The 17415-nt window shown below is 41.4% G+C and overlaps 1 protein-coding gene across 2 annotated transcripts in view; it reads left to right on the top strand.

Annotated features, from left to right (window-relative positions):
• Positions 1–17415, top strand: part of STXBP6 (syntaxin binding protein 6) — a 247554-nt gene that overhangs the window by 22734 nt on the left and 207405 nt on the right. Inside the window, exon 1 of one of the 2 annotated variants that reach the window (XM_077770493.1) lies at positions 16286–16353. The exons of the other annotated variant lie outside the window; for it this stretch is intronic. The gene's annotated coding sequence lies outside the window, so the exon portion shown is untranslated. Of the gene's footprint in view, positions 1–16285; positions 16354–17415 lie in introns of those variants that run through there. 2 annotated transcript variants of the gene reach the window in all.

Here is a 17415-nt window from a genome sequence, read left to right as displayed (position 1 = left end):
CAGTGATCAGAGTTCCTACCAATATTTATTTATTTGCAGAATCATTCACACAGTTATTTCCTGTCCTGTATATTATTGCTTTTTCTACTTGGTCTTTCAGTGCTGGATTTAGCAATTTTTGTTATTGTTGTTGTTGTTTTGTTATTGTTCTGAGAAACTGCTACCTTTGTCAGTGATGATGACCATTGGGGTGTGCCTCCGAACCCCTTCTTCTCAGTGTGTTTCATAGCCTGTCTGCTGATGTATGGGTGTAGGGCCACTTTTCTTTGTTGCCTGAATATAGGTCAGTCCTGCCGTAATGGATTTCTGAGCAAACAAGAAGATGGATGTGAAAGAGCTATGTATACAAATCACTGTCCCTTCTGTCTAATTCCAGAATCCACAAGGCTCTGAAAGCTCTCATCACCCATTTGGTGGTGAGCTCTGACTTGAACGAATGAGTCTGTGTATTCATTTATCTCATTTAGCTCACTCATTATCTCATTTAGCTGTGGTTATTCGTAAGTTTCCCTGCAGGAGTATTATTGTGTTTGCCTATAGAGTGCTGACCTACACCCTACCGAGAGCATAAGGTACATTTCACCTTTCTAAAATGTCAAAATTTTCGGATTCCAAAACACATCTGCCCTTAGGGCATTTGGATCAGAGCTGTGGTCCTGTAGTATTTTTATTAGGGCCTCTAAGCCTTTTTTCAGTTGACAACCATCTCTTGAGAGTCTCTCCTTGGCACTATTTTTTGTGTTATGCAAATGAGGATCTCCCTTGCTGTCACTCAAGGACTATTTCCTGAGCTGCTATGGGCTGAGCTTTGCAAGAGGTATGGAGAAGCGTAAAGTATTGCACACACACGCCACCCACCCCCCTGCCCTGGAGAAGGTCAGAGCCTCATGATGATGTGGAAAGTACTTTAAAAGCCATCTGTGGAGTCCTGGGTGTGGTATGATAATCACATTCAGGAAGGCCACCAAAATTGCAAAGGCAAAGAAGTGTGAAAGGGAATGTGATCAGGCCACAATTGTATACTTGTTGTGGTCTTTGAAAGGTAAAACCAGAGATGGGGCTGCAAAAGAGCCAATTTTTGAAGAGCCTTATCCACCAAGCCAAACAGTTGAGAATTTATCCTTTGCCAATAAGAAGTCTTTAAACCTGGGAATGAATGAATAGTTGGGTTTGAATTTTTGAAAGAGCCTTCTGCCTTCATTTTAAGGGACCTCAAAAGAGAAATCACTGCAGTGTTTTAGGCAATAGGACATTTTACTGGTATCCCTAATAATGCTTTATATAATGCTTTAGGGTTTGCAGAAGATTCTCTTCTGTCTTAATTTATTTTGTAGTAGCCCTGAGGGATGGGTAGGTAATAACTAAGGAAGCAGATTCAGAGAACATACTTGTTCAAGGTCATAGCTAACAACTAACAGCACCAGCTCTCCTAATTCTACATCCAGTGGTGTTTGGACATGATATTAAAACCTTTTAGTATATTGCTCAGTTATAAGCATCCCTAAAAATAATCTGCTACCTGCATATCTCTTAGGTTTGTCCTCGGTAGACTGTCAGCTCCTTGAGGGCTTCCAGCATTAAATCTGATGTGCCTTTGGTACAAAGATAGACTCACAATAGACACCACCAAGAATTTGCCAGACTGTTTCTCCTCCGGATCCAGAACAGACCTAGGAAGAAGGAACATTTGCAAAAACAGAGGGACTATCCTCTGTCTTACTGTGGATCTCATCATGTGTACTTATTAGGCAGTTTGTGTTTAAGGCGCTATTCTAGGTGCTGTGGGGAATACAAAATGTAAAAACAATTGTATTTAAATAAACTTGGTCATCAATTCAGCCCATTCTATCTTATCTAGATCTCACACACCAAATTCCTTGCCTTTGAAACAATTTTTTTTTTAAATGAACGTTGGGTATTCAAGTCAAAAGGCTTCTTGCACAGACTGATTAGAACTGTTAGTCTTACACATTTGCTTTGCGATTATGTATGTGGTAATTAAGTAGAAGATGGCACTTTTCCAAATGGGCATTTTTTGAAACAGTAACAAAGTCAGTTAAACGGACATATTTCTTTATAAAGAACAAAGTTTTAGCTTGACTAGGTGCCCAGTAATATCACTTCACAAGGAAAAATCATCTTGGGAATTACACTTAAAATTTATAGTTAAACGTGAGTTTCTGTGCCCGTCCTACAGAATTAGCAGGGAAATTAATGATGTAATCATTTTCTTACACACCTGGCATCTACTGCTATTTATGTTAGCAGTATTTCCCAGGCAGTCTAGGAGCTAGAGAGTTCTAAATTATCCTCAGTCTTAGAATCCCGGTCAACATAAAAGCACTCATTGAGTTGGTTCAGTTCTGATTTTCCTTTACCAACTTTGTACCAGAACTTTTGGGGCCTCNGGTGGCGGCTGAGAAACTGGCCCCCATGGGTGCATGTCCATTCTTCAAGTTACTAATTACAATTTTGAGCAAGTCTCAGAGTCTCTGATTCCTTACCTGAAAAGTGAGGCTTATGATAGTGTTTTTCAAAGATTGTAAGACATAACATTTTTGCTTATTTTACATTTTAATATATTTGAAAACAAGATGTGTTTTCCTGTGCATGATAGGTTATGGTTTAATTTGTGGTGTTTTTCTAATATAGTAGTGCATAAAATAATGTTGCATCTTACAATCAGTGATTGCTTATTTGATGAAATATGGAACTATGCTTTACCAGCCTCCTGGGTTGTTGTCAGGATCAAATCAGATATGTTTGCTAGAACAGTATAGCTGTGCTAACAAGCAAGCAAAAGCACCTTTGGAAAGCCCTTGACAATCTTTCTCCCTTTGGTGTGAACCCATATTTCTGTGTGTCTTTAAATTGGGAAGAGGTGGAAAATGGAAATTGCAAATTTAGGTGAATTAAGATATCAAATGCCTTTCTTGAGTATTTGAAGTAAAAGGAATTTTAATGGAGTCTTACATTTGACTTCCCGATTGTTTTTTTCTTTTCAAACAGTACCCCAGTCTCAATGGTCTTGTCGCCCCTTACTGCCCCCCGTCCCCCGCTTTGGGTGGAGGAGTGGTGGAGGGTTATTAGATTCATTTTGGACACAATTGCATTGGAAATGCATTTGAGGCATCCAAGTGAAGATGGTGAGTAGGCAGTTGAATTTATGAGTCAGAGATAAAAATGTGGCATTTTTGGTATAGAGATGGTAAGCACTGGCTCAGTCTTGGATGAGATCACCTAGGAGACAAATGGAGAAAGGAGGATTGGAACTGGAGGTTGACAAGCCACCTTCAGCCAGCAAACCTGCTTTATTTGGCCTGTGCAGTGTTTTTAAAATATTTGAACAAGTTGCTGTCGCATGTTTATGGGTTTTTGGCTGCCTAGAATATATTTTCTCTTTTGATAGCAGCACCCTAATTTCTTCTTAAGAAATTTCATATCCTCCAATCTCAGACCTTGTGCTTTAGATGAAGTCCCACCCCTGGCTGCCAATGAAATGTGTGACCCAGAGTCGGCCAGTCACTCCCAGAGTAGCCTAGCCACGTGGTTGGCCTAAGAATGGCTTCATAATCCATGTTGGCCCAATCAGAGGGAACTTGGAGACTGTAGGGGAGCTCCAGGAGGAGAATTTGTCTTGCTTTCTGCGTAAACCTGGCAGGATGTGGTCTGGAGGTCTGGAAGTCTAACAACTGCTTTGCTACCATAGGGTGAGCTTATCTGGGAATAGGAACGACAGAGGAGATCCAGAATCCACACAGAGAAACTAGGCCACTGTCAGCTGCACCTTTATGCTTTTCAGCTAAAAGAGTTAATTAAGTCTCCTTTTGGTGTTACCAGGATTTCTTTTATTTGCACCATAAAGAAATCTTAATTGATACAGTTGCCAAGGTTTAAAAATCATGAGTTTTCATGTAGCACTCAGTACTTCTGGCTAATTGTCGTTCTGGTAGAAACACCAGCTCTCCATTTTATTATAGTCTGTACGTCTTCCTGATGCCCAGGGTCTGTTGCTCGTTATCTGGTTTGTTCTGCAGTGTTTTAAAGTAGAGTTGAGAAGAGAGTGAAAGTCCACTTTGCTTCACTTCGTTGTATTACTTGTTTACCCTCATGGATAGTTGAGCTTTTGATCACTAATATAGAGTGAAAAGAAAAAGGGGGCCTAGGTTCAAGCTTTGGGGAGATTGAACCCTAAGGAACAGGTAAAGGGGGACAAGCTTGTGAAGAGAAGAGAGGGACAGCATTAGTTGTGAAGGCCAAGGTAAGGAACATTTCAGGGAGAGGGTAATGAGCATTGCCAAACACTGTCAAGATGTCAGATAAGATGAATGAACAATTCTCATTTGAATTTGGTAACAGAGGTCATTATTGACCTACACTGGAGCTTTTGCAGGGAGAGATGGAGCCAAGCCAGATTGGAATGGTTTTTGAAAAATGAATGGAATATGAAAAAGGGACACACTCAAGGAGGACAGTTTTTATTTTTCCTGTGAAGGAAGTAAAGAAATAAGGCATTATTCTAGAGGCATAGGTGGTTGAGGTGGAGTGCTTTAAAGGTAGGACATAAGATGTTGAAGTGTTGATGGGAAGGCTTTGGTTGAAAGGGAGTAGTGGACTAAATAAAAAGGAGAGAGCGGCGGTAACAGAGTGTGTGTGTCTGAGAAGGTAGGACGGGGTGGGATCTAAAGCCCAAGTGGAGTGGTTGACCTTGCATAAGAGGAGGCAACGGGTTGCAACAGGAGGGCAGAAGCTGAAGGCTGGGAGGGGTGAAGGTTGGTCTGGCATCAGGAAGTTGCTGAGTGAGGGGTTCCATTTCTCTGTTACGAGGCAAGGTCATCTGAGAATAGAGTGGAGAGGTGTGTAAGAAGGGGTTGCAGTTTGAAAGCGAAATAGTAGTTGAGGACAAGGAGAGAGTGAGTCTGTGGAGAAAGGTGGTAGGGTCATCCAGCATTGCAGAGAATTCATTTGCAGTTGGTGTTCGTGTAGAGCGATGCCTTCACGTGACACGTCTGCCCGTGTACCCTTTCTCCCAGGCCCAGGTGCTCCATTGTGGGCCCAGACGCAGCTACAGTGGGTGTCCTCTGAGGCTGGAGTTTGGCACAAGGGTGAGCAAGGTCAGTTTTGAGCATTTGGCAGCGATGTTAGGGAAAGTGTGTTATGGGAATGGTGGCATTTAGAAAGGCAGCTGAGTAAGAAGGCTTGTGAAATGGAACTTCTGAGGAGACCCTGATGGTTGATCCCTGTGAAGGGAATTGTAATGAGGCAACTGAAGCCGTGGCTATTTTAGTCAGAGGGCGAGATGTTTGACTGGGCCGTGGCTGGCTCCTGTGGAGTGGAGGAAAGGGTCGCTGGAGGTGAGGCAGTCAAGCGAATAGAGACTAGGGTGTCCATGGGTTTGCATATTCAGGTCAGCCACGCTGACTGCAGGATTAAGGGAGGCAGAAAGACTTTTCGGCCGAGGTTCAGATGAGGTAATTGGGTTGGCTGTTACTTAATGGAAACCTTTGATTTCAGTGGGGAATTCAGCTGGGAGGGTATATTTAAATGATTTGGGGCCCACCTCTCTTTCAGTAGTATGTCCTGAGAGTGATATTTTATCAGGAAAAATGTGTCTCTGATCACTTTGTGTTCCTACAGAAAACATAGACCATTTAAAGCTCTCGAGTTTCCAGCATCTTTAGTTGCTGGAATGATTTGGTCTCCTTTGCCTTATGTGGTCATGTTGCTTCTGAAGGGGACTGATGGTGCAATCAAAATCTTCAGGAGGAGGCCACGTTCAGCTGAGTCCCCTGGGGCTCCCACTGGGATGAGCTTTGAAGGGAGGGTAAGTAGGAGCTATGTCGGAGACATCTGTTGTCGTTGGTAATGTGTGTCGTGCTTTGGCAGTAACTAGAGCTGAGCAAGCCCACCAGTCTGTAGTTTATAAGCAGTAATCTGAGAGCCCAAAAAATACTTCTCTGAATGGTAAGGTATCAGAGCCAGCATTCCTCAGACTTGAGAGGGAAAAAGAGTTTGAAAGGCTCACCAAGAAAAAACACAGCCCTTGGGTTTTATAATAAGATGCTAAATCGGATAATCTCAAAACATCCCGAAGGTCGTGATAAAAATCCTCATCAAGTAATCAAGATGCACAAGCCTATAATCTCTTAAAAAAAAAAAACATTTGAAGCATGCAGGCTTTCAGATACAGCATCTATTCATTATACATTCTGAAAAGATTAGATAATGACAAAGCACGGAGCCAGTGTCCATGTTTTCAGGCCAAGGATGATGAGGAAAGAGAGTGGAAGAAGTCCCTCAGTGCTCAGAATATAAGCCACAGAATGAAATGTTTTGTAGCCGAGAGGGCTCTGGTGCCAACCAGCCATTCACTCTGCTCTCTGCTGTCTCTCAGTGTTCTTCCCCAAGGACCTGTTTATTCAACCCTCCTCTGCCTCATCCCAATGCCTCTCTTCCCTTTCCTCCACATCTCATCCATTTGTCCCAGCCCAGTGAGGCCAAAACCAAGTCCAGCATGATGTGAGATCTTTCCTGGCTCTGCCTGTTGATTGTTTGTGTAATTTAGTAAGTTAGCTCTGTGATGGGTTTATAGATTAACGTTGTAAGAGACCTTGGATTTTTTTTTCCCTCGCACTGTTCTCAAGGCAAGAATCACTTTACCCAACACACGGCTTACAGTCTGAAAGTTCTTTAAACCCTGGAGTGTTCAAGACTCCACACTCGGGTTCTCCCATCTGGGCCTGTAAGGATTGCTTCATTTTTCTCCATTAAAGGGAACACAGAGTTGCTGATAAGCATGGCATGTCCTTGACATCTGCTGTTTTATACTATTTTACCCAAGCAATAGTTTTGGCCCTGCCTTGATCATTTTTTCTTGCTCTCAAAATAACTAAACCACTTGCTTTGTTCTTAGTGGTTTTTTGTTTTTTTTTTGAAAGCTGTAGTTCATTCTACAGATGAGTCTTCTTACAGCTTATACGTTTCTCCTGTGCTTTTGCGTACATCTTTAGGAGGTATTATAAAGCATGTAAAGTGGGAAAAGACCTGCAAGTTCACCAAGCATTGCTTCTCAAACTTGACAGAGCAGAAGAGGGCTGAGTTAAATTGTAGCCAAGAAGGCTTAGCCTCCTTAAGATTCCTTAGGAAGTCTCTGTTGAATTTGCAAACTGCTAAGAACAGTGTAGTAGCCCAGTAATGGTAGCTATTCTTTTTTTTAGATGACTATGACCAAGTTTATTATTATTATTTTTTTACCCTCTTTTTTTATTATATACTTTATTGTTAAATTGGTTTCCATACAACACCCAGTGGATCATAGCTATTCTTCTGGGGCCTGAGCAGCTGGTCAGAAAGATCCCACACCGAGGAAGTTCATAAATTAAGAACTTATCTCCTGCATGAATTGACCTTCAGCATTTTCATATGATGGTAGTTCCCTACACTTAGACCAGCCAAAGAATAAAACGGGGACCCTGGACTCCTAGAGCATTATCGTTGGCAGGAAACAGGGCTCAGTATCTAAACCATTATGTAGTATAAACTATTTAAGAAAAAATAATAAAACATTATATAGAGGGAAGCCGAGGCTTAGAGACATTTGATGACTGTCCCTAGGCTGCACTGTTTATGTTGGCACATTGGGACCAGCATGCAGCTCCCTGGGCTCTGATATTGGGATTTTTCCCCCCACACCAAAGTATGTGACTCTGAAAAGTCACTCTTGAGGGAGGAGTGTGGAAAGGCAGGAGGATAGGGACAGTGTCCAGAGGGTATCTTAATGCTGAGTATTAATGTCAAAGAAGAGCATAAAATAAAGAGGTTTGGCCCCCTGATATTTTATCACATTTCTCCTCTCTGATGGTTGGCTTCTGTATCTGGTCCTGTTTCAATTAAATTCTGGGTCAAGTGCTTTGAAAAACCAGGAGAGTTTGGGGCAGGAGGTGCTAGGGATAATTATAGCCACCCCTAATATTAAAGGTCACTGCTTTGAGAATGCATCTGGCAAAGAGTGAGAGAGAAGAGCCTGGGCTCAGGGAGGCCCCTGGGTCTTGTGGGAAGTCTGTGGTTCTAGTGCATTGCTACCTGGGCCTGGGTTAGGCACTCAGTAAGTAGCTGTGTAAGGTATGAGCTGCATCCCAATGAGAAGCCACTGGCAGTGGCCGAGGTCTGAGATGGTCTTGAGAATTTCTGGGAGTCCCATTTGTGTATACTACAGGAAGGATGGGAAAATAAAGAGGTAATACAGCATCCTGATGACAGAACCCAAGAGCATACATACAAGGACTGGGTTAACAATGGGTTTTCTGAGATTCCTGAGATGGGCACAGTATATAATTGTGCTATACATCGCAGGGAAGTCCTGGATTGCCTTCCTCGGGGAGAAGGTCGTTTGGTGACCCACCTCCAAAAGCATTGGGACAGAGGGAAAATTCAGAGAGGGATGACTGAGCAGACCAAACAAGCACTGAATTAGAACTATAGATGGCAAGCTGAGGTTCAAAGCTAGGCACTTCACCTTCCCATTTGGCGATCTTAACCACTGTGCTATCTGCCCCAACTGAGCTGATCTCAGCCCTGGGAGAAACAATCAAGTCCTCCTGTTCTCTGGTGTCCCCAATAGAGCCTGGTGAGTCGTTGGGATGCATTATGGCCCAGGGCCACCCTTAGTCATATGACCATGATATTTAGGTTCTCTTGGAATTCCAGTCTTTGAATGCCTTTGCATCCTTTTCTTATACCACCAACTTTTTATCTTAGTAGCTAAGTATCAACTGGTTTTCCCTACCCTTTGGAGACTTTTTAGTTAAGCTTGGCTCAACCCAAAGCCGTCTGGTAACTCCACATGTTCCTGTGTCCTCCTTCCTCATTGTCTCCCTCTGTCTCTGAACTTCAGAGTTCCTTAAAGAGCTGTCTGTGTCACTCACGTGCATTCCCAACACAGCACCTCCCTCCACCCGGGCCTCTGTGGCTCATCTGGTCCCATGCAGGGGCCTTTTGTGAAGACTTGAAGACCCACAGTTTGGTGGACACACCACATCTTTCACTGGCTTTCACTGGTTCTCACCCTACTTCGTATTCTTTCTCCTTCGAACATCAAAGTTCTACCCACATTGGGGCAGCAGTGGGACAGGAACCCCTCACTTTTAGTCCTAACTACTAGCCAAATAAACACTAGTTATTTTCCATTAATTCCAGTGAGTAAAAGATTTGTCTCATTACATGCATTTCAGCTCAAGTGCAACTATGCAACTATGCAAAACCAGAGAGCCCTCACCTCAAATTTCCTTTATCTCCTTCATCCACCAAGCTCTTTTCTTCATTGTAAGGCTTATAACTTTGTTTTTACCTCTCATACCAATTCCCATATATTTAGAGCCTGAAGCATGTGTGAATCCCATTCCACCTCTCCTTTTCTACTCCTCAGACCTGAGAATATATTAAATTTTGTTAAGTTTTGTCCCTTCCTACGGTGTGTTTGTGTGTGTGTGTGTGTGTGTGTGTGTGTGTATGATTTCAGCTGCTCTTTTCATGCCCTGTTAGTAAAGTAAGTTCACAACCCAAGAATNATTAAATTTTGTTAAGTTTTGTCCTTTCCTCCGGTTTGTGTGTGTGTGTGTGTGTGTGTGTGTGTGTGTGTGTGTGTATGATTTCAGCTGCCCTTTTCATGCCCTGTTAGTAAAGTAAGTTCACAACCCAAGAATCCCCCAATAGTACAAAACACTTAGCATTTTCTTTGGAGTAAAAGCTATGTTTGATGTGCAGGTATTATTTTTTTAGTTTATTTATTTTTGAAAGAGAGAGTAAGAGAGAGAGAGCGCGTGAGCAATCACAAGTGGGGGAGATGCAGAGAGAGAGGGAGACACAGAATCCAAAGCAGGCTCCAAGCTCTGAGCTGCCAGTACAGAGCCCAACACAGGGCCTAAACTCATGAACTGTGAGATCATGACCTGAGCAGGAGTCCGACACTGAACCAACTGAGCCACCCAGGTGCCCCTGATGTGCAAGTATTCATTCTTAAGATTTGTGTTCCTTTCTCTAGAATGATGTCAGTTTCTCCCAATCATTCTTATTGTCACGGATTGTCTGAATGTCTTTTTTTTTTCTCAAAAGAGACAGTGATTCGGTGTCATTGGAAAATAGATCCCCACACGAATTTTGGAAGGATCAGGAAGTCACTCTCTTTAATTCTAAGGATTGCCTAGGACCTCAGATACAGATTCTTTACGGTTCTAGGAGTTAGGACTTTGCTACCATTCATGATTGGCACAAACTGAAGGTTAGTAATCTATTTCCATTTTTGTGTTTTTCCCCCTAGAGATAAAGTTAACTTCTGTTCTGGAGAAGATAGACATGATTTCATACATATCACAGTATTCACTGATGAGGCTAAAGAATTAGAAGTTTGTCGGGGCGCCTGGGTGGCTTAGTCGGTTAAGCGTCCGACTTTCGCTTAGGTCATGATCTCGCGGTTCGTGGGTTCGAGCCCGGCATCGGGCTCTGTTGCTGACTGACAGCTCGGAGCCNTAAAAAAAAAAAGAATTAGAAGTTTGTGAAATCTTTGTTTCTTGGTGAAACAAGGGGGAAGAGTAGAATGAAAGTATATTAGGTTATAATAAGGATAGTAGGTAGCATTTGTGGAACATGTATGTGATCTAGGTACCATGCAAAGCATTTTCCATTTTTCATCTTAGTTATTACAACAACCCTATGACTCTCCCACTCTCATCTTTATTTTGCAGGTGAGAAACCTCTGATGCACAGAGAGGCTAAACAGCTTGTCCAAGGTCACACAGCTAATAAATGGCAGATCAGTTATTTTTAACCTTGGCAATGCTGTCCAAAGCTCACACTCTTAGCTACAAGGTTACACTGCCATACACAGAGTCATTTTGACTTTCACTTTGCAGCTTCCCACAATATATATAAAGCACAGGAGAAGTAGCCGTTCAGCTTCTTTTTCCTGTTCTTTCTTTATTTAGTAACAAGGTTAAAAACAAAAGGCATTATGTAGTCTAAATCAAGTTTAATTAGACCCATGTGGAAAACATAACCATTATCCATGACAAATTTCCAGCATTTTTCCTTTTTCATGTTCAATTTTTTAATCGTCACTGGTGCACATGTTCTTCCACTTATTTTCTGTGTGAAATAACTGAAGCTAGCAGAGGGTTCTGAGTCGTTGCCTATTTCTTGAAGGATCTTTATCTGAGTGGAACTTTTTCTCTAAAAAAGGAAAAAATTCATTTTTGTGGGACTCATCTTCCTTTGGCTAACATGGTGTTAACAGGGGTAGAATCCTGGCTTTGAACTGAATTCCTTTTTCTTCCTTGAGCTGGTGGAAGGGAGCAGGGTCAGGGTAATAGCCAGGGCATCAGGACAAAGCCCCTTCATCAGGTCCCAGAGGCCCCCACCTTCCTGCAGTTAAGGTTTTAGAAGAAACTTAAAGAGATCTCCTTGAGCTGAGTTATGCACTTGTGATTTTTTTAAAAAATAAGTTTTCCTTTATTTTGTAGAAGAAAAAATTAACAATATCTCCCCCTTCCCAAATATAAAAAGGGTATTATTTTTTTTATGTTTGTTTATTTTTGAGAGAGACAGACAGAGCATGAGCAGGGGAGGGCAGAAAGAGAGAGGGAGGCACAGAATCTCAAGCAGGCTCCGGGCTCTGAGCTGTCAGCACAAAGCCCAATGCAGGGCTTGAACCCATGAACTGTAAGATCATAACCTGAGCCAACGTTGACTGCTTATCCAACTGAGCCACCCAGGCACCCATAAAAAGGGCAACTGAGCCACCCAGGCACCCATAAAAAGGGTATTCTTATATTGCTTTCATAATTTGATTTGAAAATTCCTCAGTGATCGTTTCCAATATTTTCTTCATTATTATAATAGTCTTCCTTTATCCCAGCCACAGAAAGGGTCACAAGCAATAGAGCAAATAAAATACTATTATTTATAAATAGCTATCTATAGAGCTTTGATATTATTAGTGATGTAAAAAATAAAGTTTATTGGATTTCCTCCCACATTTAAAACAATACAGTAACTACGGAAACTTTGGACAATTCTGAGAAATAGAAGCAAAGAAAAGCAAACTTCCATAGTCCCTATAGCCAGGAGGAAAAAACAAAAAAAAAACCCTCTCTCTGTTTTCATACAGTTTCTTTTTCTGTGAAGAGTTCTACCTTATTCTGTGTCAAGTTTTTATTTATATTTCTTAGGAACTGGGTATAAACTTCCATGGCACTTACCCGTGTAAGACAAATTACAGAGCTAACTGAAAATATTGGAAGTCTGATGGAACAAGGCACTGTAATAATAGTAATTCTGTACAGTATCAGTAGTTGAAGTGTGGCCAATTCTTAATAAAAGTTATCACAATAACTTTTTGGGTTATGATCATACTGAAAATACAATTTTGGTTCCTGGACATCCTGGAAAGATGTCACTGGTTCAAGAGACAAGTGGCTTGGCTTAGGACTTCTTTGCTGCCCCTGCCCTGTCCCAAGTCAGTTTCCACATCTCTGGCTGGCACCTCCCTGAATACATACCCAGTGCTCTGGACCATGGGTGCTCAAAAGCAGAGCAGCCATGTCCTGCCATTAAACATCTCACGGGATTGCTGGAGAAGACAGGATGACATTTCCATAGCTACTTCTGTTTTATTTTTTTAGTATGGAAAATTTTAAATATATATAGAAGTAGAAAGAATATTATAATGGACCCCATGTGCCTTTCTCACAATGTCAACAATGATCAGTCTGTGGTCTTCCTTTGCCTAGACCCCAACCTCCGATTCCAGACCCTGGATTACTTTGAGACCAATCCCTGACATTTTATTATTTCATTTGTAAGTATTTCTGTACACATCTCTGAAAGTAAGGACTTTTTCTTTCTTTCAATACTGACATCATACTTAAAGAACTTCTCTGGTATAATTGAATATGGAATATCTAGTCACATTATCTGTTTTCATTATTTTTCTTTTCAGTTTATATAAGGACCCAAATAAGGTCCATACGTTGCCTTGGTTGACATGCCTCTTCAGTTCCTTTTAATCTATAGGCTCACCTTCCACTGTCTTTCCTTCCAATTTATTTTTGACCAAACCAGAGCCTTTATTCTTCCAAGTTTCCCATAGCCTGGACTTTGCTGATCACATCCCATGGAGTTAAATGTTAAACGTCCCTCTTTAACATATTCCTCTAGACACTGTATTTCTTGTGAACTGGTAGGTGCATCTAGAGGCTGAATCAAATTCAGTTTCCATATCTTGTCAATAATACTATAATGATTGTAATGTGTACTCCCACCAGGAGGCACTTAAATTAACAACAGTTCACTGTGTGTGTGCGTGTGTGTGTGATATGTTGGTATGTTCACAGTCAGTGGCGATTGTTTCTGCCTAAATCCATCAATTCATTATGGGTTTCAAAGTCTTATTTCATTTTAATCATTTCTTCATTTATCACCTAGAATACTTCTATAACAAGAAACTCCTGCTAACCAGCTGTTTGGTTATCATAAGGTACACTGGGCTCCATTAGCAAACTAATGAGTAGTATTCTCCAAAGGTAGCCATTGAGGGAGACACAGAGTTGGGGAGAGGAAGGGGAAGTGTATGTATGTTTCATTAAGAATTCATGAATTCAGGGACACCAGGGTGGCTCAGTCGGTTGAGCATCTGACTCTTGGTTTCAGGTCAGGTCATGATCTCATGGCTTGTAGGGTCGAGCCATCAGTCCATGCTGATGGCATGGAGCCTGCTTGGGATTTTCTCTCTCTCCCTCTCTCTCTCTGCCCCTCCCCCACTTATGCTTCCTCTCTCTCTCTCTCTATGTCAAAATAAATAAACTTAATTTTAAAAATAAAAAGAATTCATGAGTTCACAAATATTCATGTTTCAATCCATTCCAGTTCTTACTGATACTAAAATTATCTCATCTTTGACCAATGGAAGCCCCTCTGTGTCGGCTCCTGAACTTTTTTATGTGATTCACCTGCTTTGACAGCTTCCCTGCTTTATATATGTTAAGGTATTTTAGGCTAGTGGTTCTCAAAGTGTGAGAACCACACTCAGGCTGCCTGGGGTTTCCTGAGACCCTGTAAAGGAGTCCATGAAGCCAAAACAATTTTCATAATAGGCCTAAGATATTATTTACCTTTTTTACTCTCATTTTCTCACATGTGGATAGTTGAAGTTTTCAAGAGACCACATGTTGGCTGTGGAAATGTGTGTGTACATTTTTTATGTTTTCTAGAATTTTCTAAGATCAGCTCTTTGGAGTGTTCAATAATTTCTATAAATATAAAGAGGTCCTAGGATCAGAAACTTGAGAACTATTGTTCTAGTTTGATCATCTTTACATTTCTTACCACGTACATGGACTCATTGGTGCCCTTATAAATTAGCTTCCTTTATTTTTCAGCTTTATTTTTATGTATGAGTGTTCTGCCCCAAGTCTCACAACTAATAAGTAGCAAAACCAGAATTTGAATGTAGATGTTTATGCAGTATTTCCCTCCATAGAATAGAATCTCTGCTGTCCAAAAACTTATGATTAATTAAAGCTTAGAAGCTGTAAACACTGCCTGCTATGCTAGACATGTCCATTTTAGGGGCCACCAAGTAAAATTAGCTCTTCTTTTTCTCAAGTGGAATGGCCCTCCAAAAGGGAAAAACAGATGTTGAGGCAGGATGAGTGGTTGCTATAGCTCCATGGTATAATGAGAAACAATGCATTGAGTAGTTGTTTTTCTGGTCACAGTAACCAGAAAACCATCTGGCCAAGATGCAGCAGTTACTCATTAGAGTGTTAACTTTTGAAGATTTCAGCCAACCAGAGAAAAGCCTACTTGGCATGTGGAATTCAATAACTCATGCATTTCCTACTTATTTCTTTTTTTTTTTTAATATTTTTATTTATTTCTAGGAGAGAGAGAGAGAGCGCGCACGAGCAGGGGAGGGACAGAGAGAGAGGGAGACACAGACTCAGAAACAGGCTCCAGGCTCTGAGCTGGCAGTCAGCACAGAGCCCGACGCGGGGCTCGAACCCACGAACCGCGAGATCATGACCTAAGTGAAAGTCGGACGCTCAACCGACTAAGCCACCCATGCGCCCCGATTTCCTACTTATTTCTGAACCCAAGATCCAGATGACTGCTTGACCATGTAGCTCAGAAGTACCTTTTTTCATCTTGCCATTAATTGAGCCAAATCCTGCAAGAAAGCACCCTACAGTTTTCAACACTGAATAATAGTGCCTTAAGGCTGGGACTCTCATTTTTCCCTCACTGAATAGTATACAAATATCTAAAAAATGGCTTCTTAAAACCGCTGGATTTCATGGTTCTTGGTCCTCAAGGGAATTTTCATTTTGTTTCACTCTGTTGAGCTGATCTTGGTAACTTGTCCTTTGTTTACTGTTGCCGGTAACTGTAGCTTCTCTTCAGTACTGAACATTAACTCACTACCCAGGCACATGGAAGAGTTTCTACCATAAGAAAAAGACGTGTGCTTTCGAACCAAATCGCCTTGGCTTTCTGAAGTTAGCAGCCTTACGTAATGGGCCTGAGTATTTACAAACGTAAGAAGCACCTGACAGCCTCAGGTACCATCTGGAAAAAAGTGTCAGCATATAGGAAGCTTGGATCCGAGCCCACGTCATCATTCAGGTGCTTCATAATTACTTTGTGGTTCAGTGTGGGAGTGAGGCAGAGAATATGTCAAGGGTTTCAGAGCTCTTAGTGAAAGACAGATTTCCTTGTTGGAGTAGATGTTATATACTAAATAAGTTTTTGCGTTTATGAGCAAACTCATATTTTACTGGAGCCTTGTTTGTTACTTTTCTCAACACTAAGTGTGTCACAGTGAAATGATTTAAATATCTGCTTCAGGTGACTTGTTGCATTTAGATTTGGAAAGTCGGATGCCTGGGCTTTTCTAGCAAGTCATCTCATGTTCTAGAATACATGGAAGTCAGTATGAAGTGGAAAGATATGGGGATGGCACTACAATTGGTCACATCAAAGTTTTATTTTCTTTCATATTTGTCACTGACCAAATTGCAAAAAAAAAAAAAAATTGTTCCATGTTCAATTCACTACAGACAGATTGCTCTCTGTGTGGAAAGCATGCAGTCTATAATGATGTGAGCCTTGAACTTATGGCTGGGGAATGCCAGGAATCTGGGGTTCTGGTGTCACTGAGGAAAATGACTCCACCTCTGTGTGCCTTGGCTTCCTGTTAAGAAAGTTCTGCTCTTCATAAGAGCCCTGAAGTACTAGCAGGAAGGTGCTTTATGTGTGGAGTTTTCCATAAAATGCGGTCCTAACTGAAAGGCTGGGTTAAAGGTAGGTCAATGCTTTATAAAACCATCTTTTACATATGTGTGAACTATTTATCAGTTTATGTCTTACCTATTTATTAGGTATGAAGGAGCCCCAGGTAATTTGAATTCTGATTTAAAATTCAGGTTTTGTTCACTCAATTCCCTTCTTTTTCTTAAGGGCAAAGGATATAAAGGCTCAGGAAGTAGAATTTGGAGTTGATTTTAATTGCCTGAACAGGTTTACTAGAGAAAAAGTTTTATTGAAGTAAAAACGAGGTTCAGATTATTTTTGTTTTTCCTGTGTATCTAGTAGCAGGCAATTTTGGAGTATTCCATAAATCTCTAAGTGAGGGTATCCATCACGAAGTGAGCCATGACTTAACAACTCTTTGTGACAATTGCCTTGGATAAAAGTCTCTGTGATGAGAACTCACAACTTCAGGAATACATTTGGAGGTGGAATCAATTACACAGATGATTCCCAAAAGGATATGTAGCTATTTTAGAATATCTCAGAAACTCTGAAGGCCTCTTCCCAGCTTTGCCAAATCTCGGCGAGCCACTGCTGGGAGCGGTTGTGTATTGTACCTTTCAGGAGTTTTAAAATTAATACACAGCTGAAGTTAGGCTGCTGTGGAGGTTGGGAATAATAGCCTGGTAGAATAGCATTTCTCTTTGGAGAGTGCCATTCTTTCTAGAAAGAATAAATTACAGCATTGTATGATGTGTAGTTCATATGGTAGCAGTCACTGTTGCTGAGTTTAGGACCACGTCATGTACAAATTTCTGGTATTTTACTTTGGTTCTAAATGCAAGGGGTGTGTGTGTGTGTGTGTGTGTGTGTGTGTGTGATGTCATTTTGCCTGAAGAAGCTACATGTGGGTGCTTTGGAGTCTAGGAACAAACCGGTGGAAAATGCGCCCCGCTTAGCTGAGGGTCAGAGCCAAGTGGAAGTGAATTCTGAGGGAGCAGCGACACTGTGACCATGTCCTGTAGGAACAGGTGGGAATGGACGTGTTGGGTCTCTGCTTCACTAACGGAGAGCTTCTCTCTACATTTGAATATGCTACACGATAGTGTGGAA

The sequence above is a fragment of the Crocuta crocuta genome, unplaced genomic scaffold, assembly GCF_008692635.1.
Source record: "Crocuta crocuta isolate KB4526 unplaced genomic scaffold, BGI_CrCroc_1.0 scaffold175, whole genome shotgun sequence".
In the NCBI taxonomy this organism is placed as follows: Eukaryota; Metazoa; Chordata; class Mammalia; order Carnivora; family Hyaenidae; genus Crocuta; species Crocuta crocuta.
This window is presented reverse-complemented; position numbering and strand designations above follow the sequence as displayed.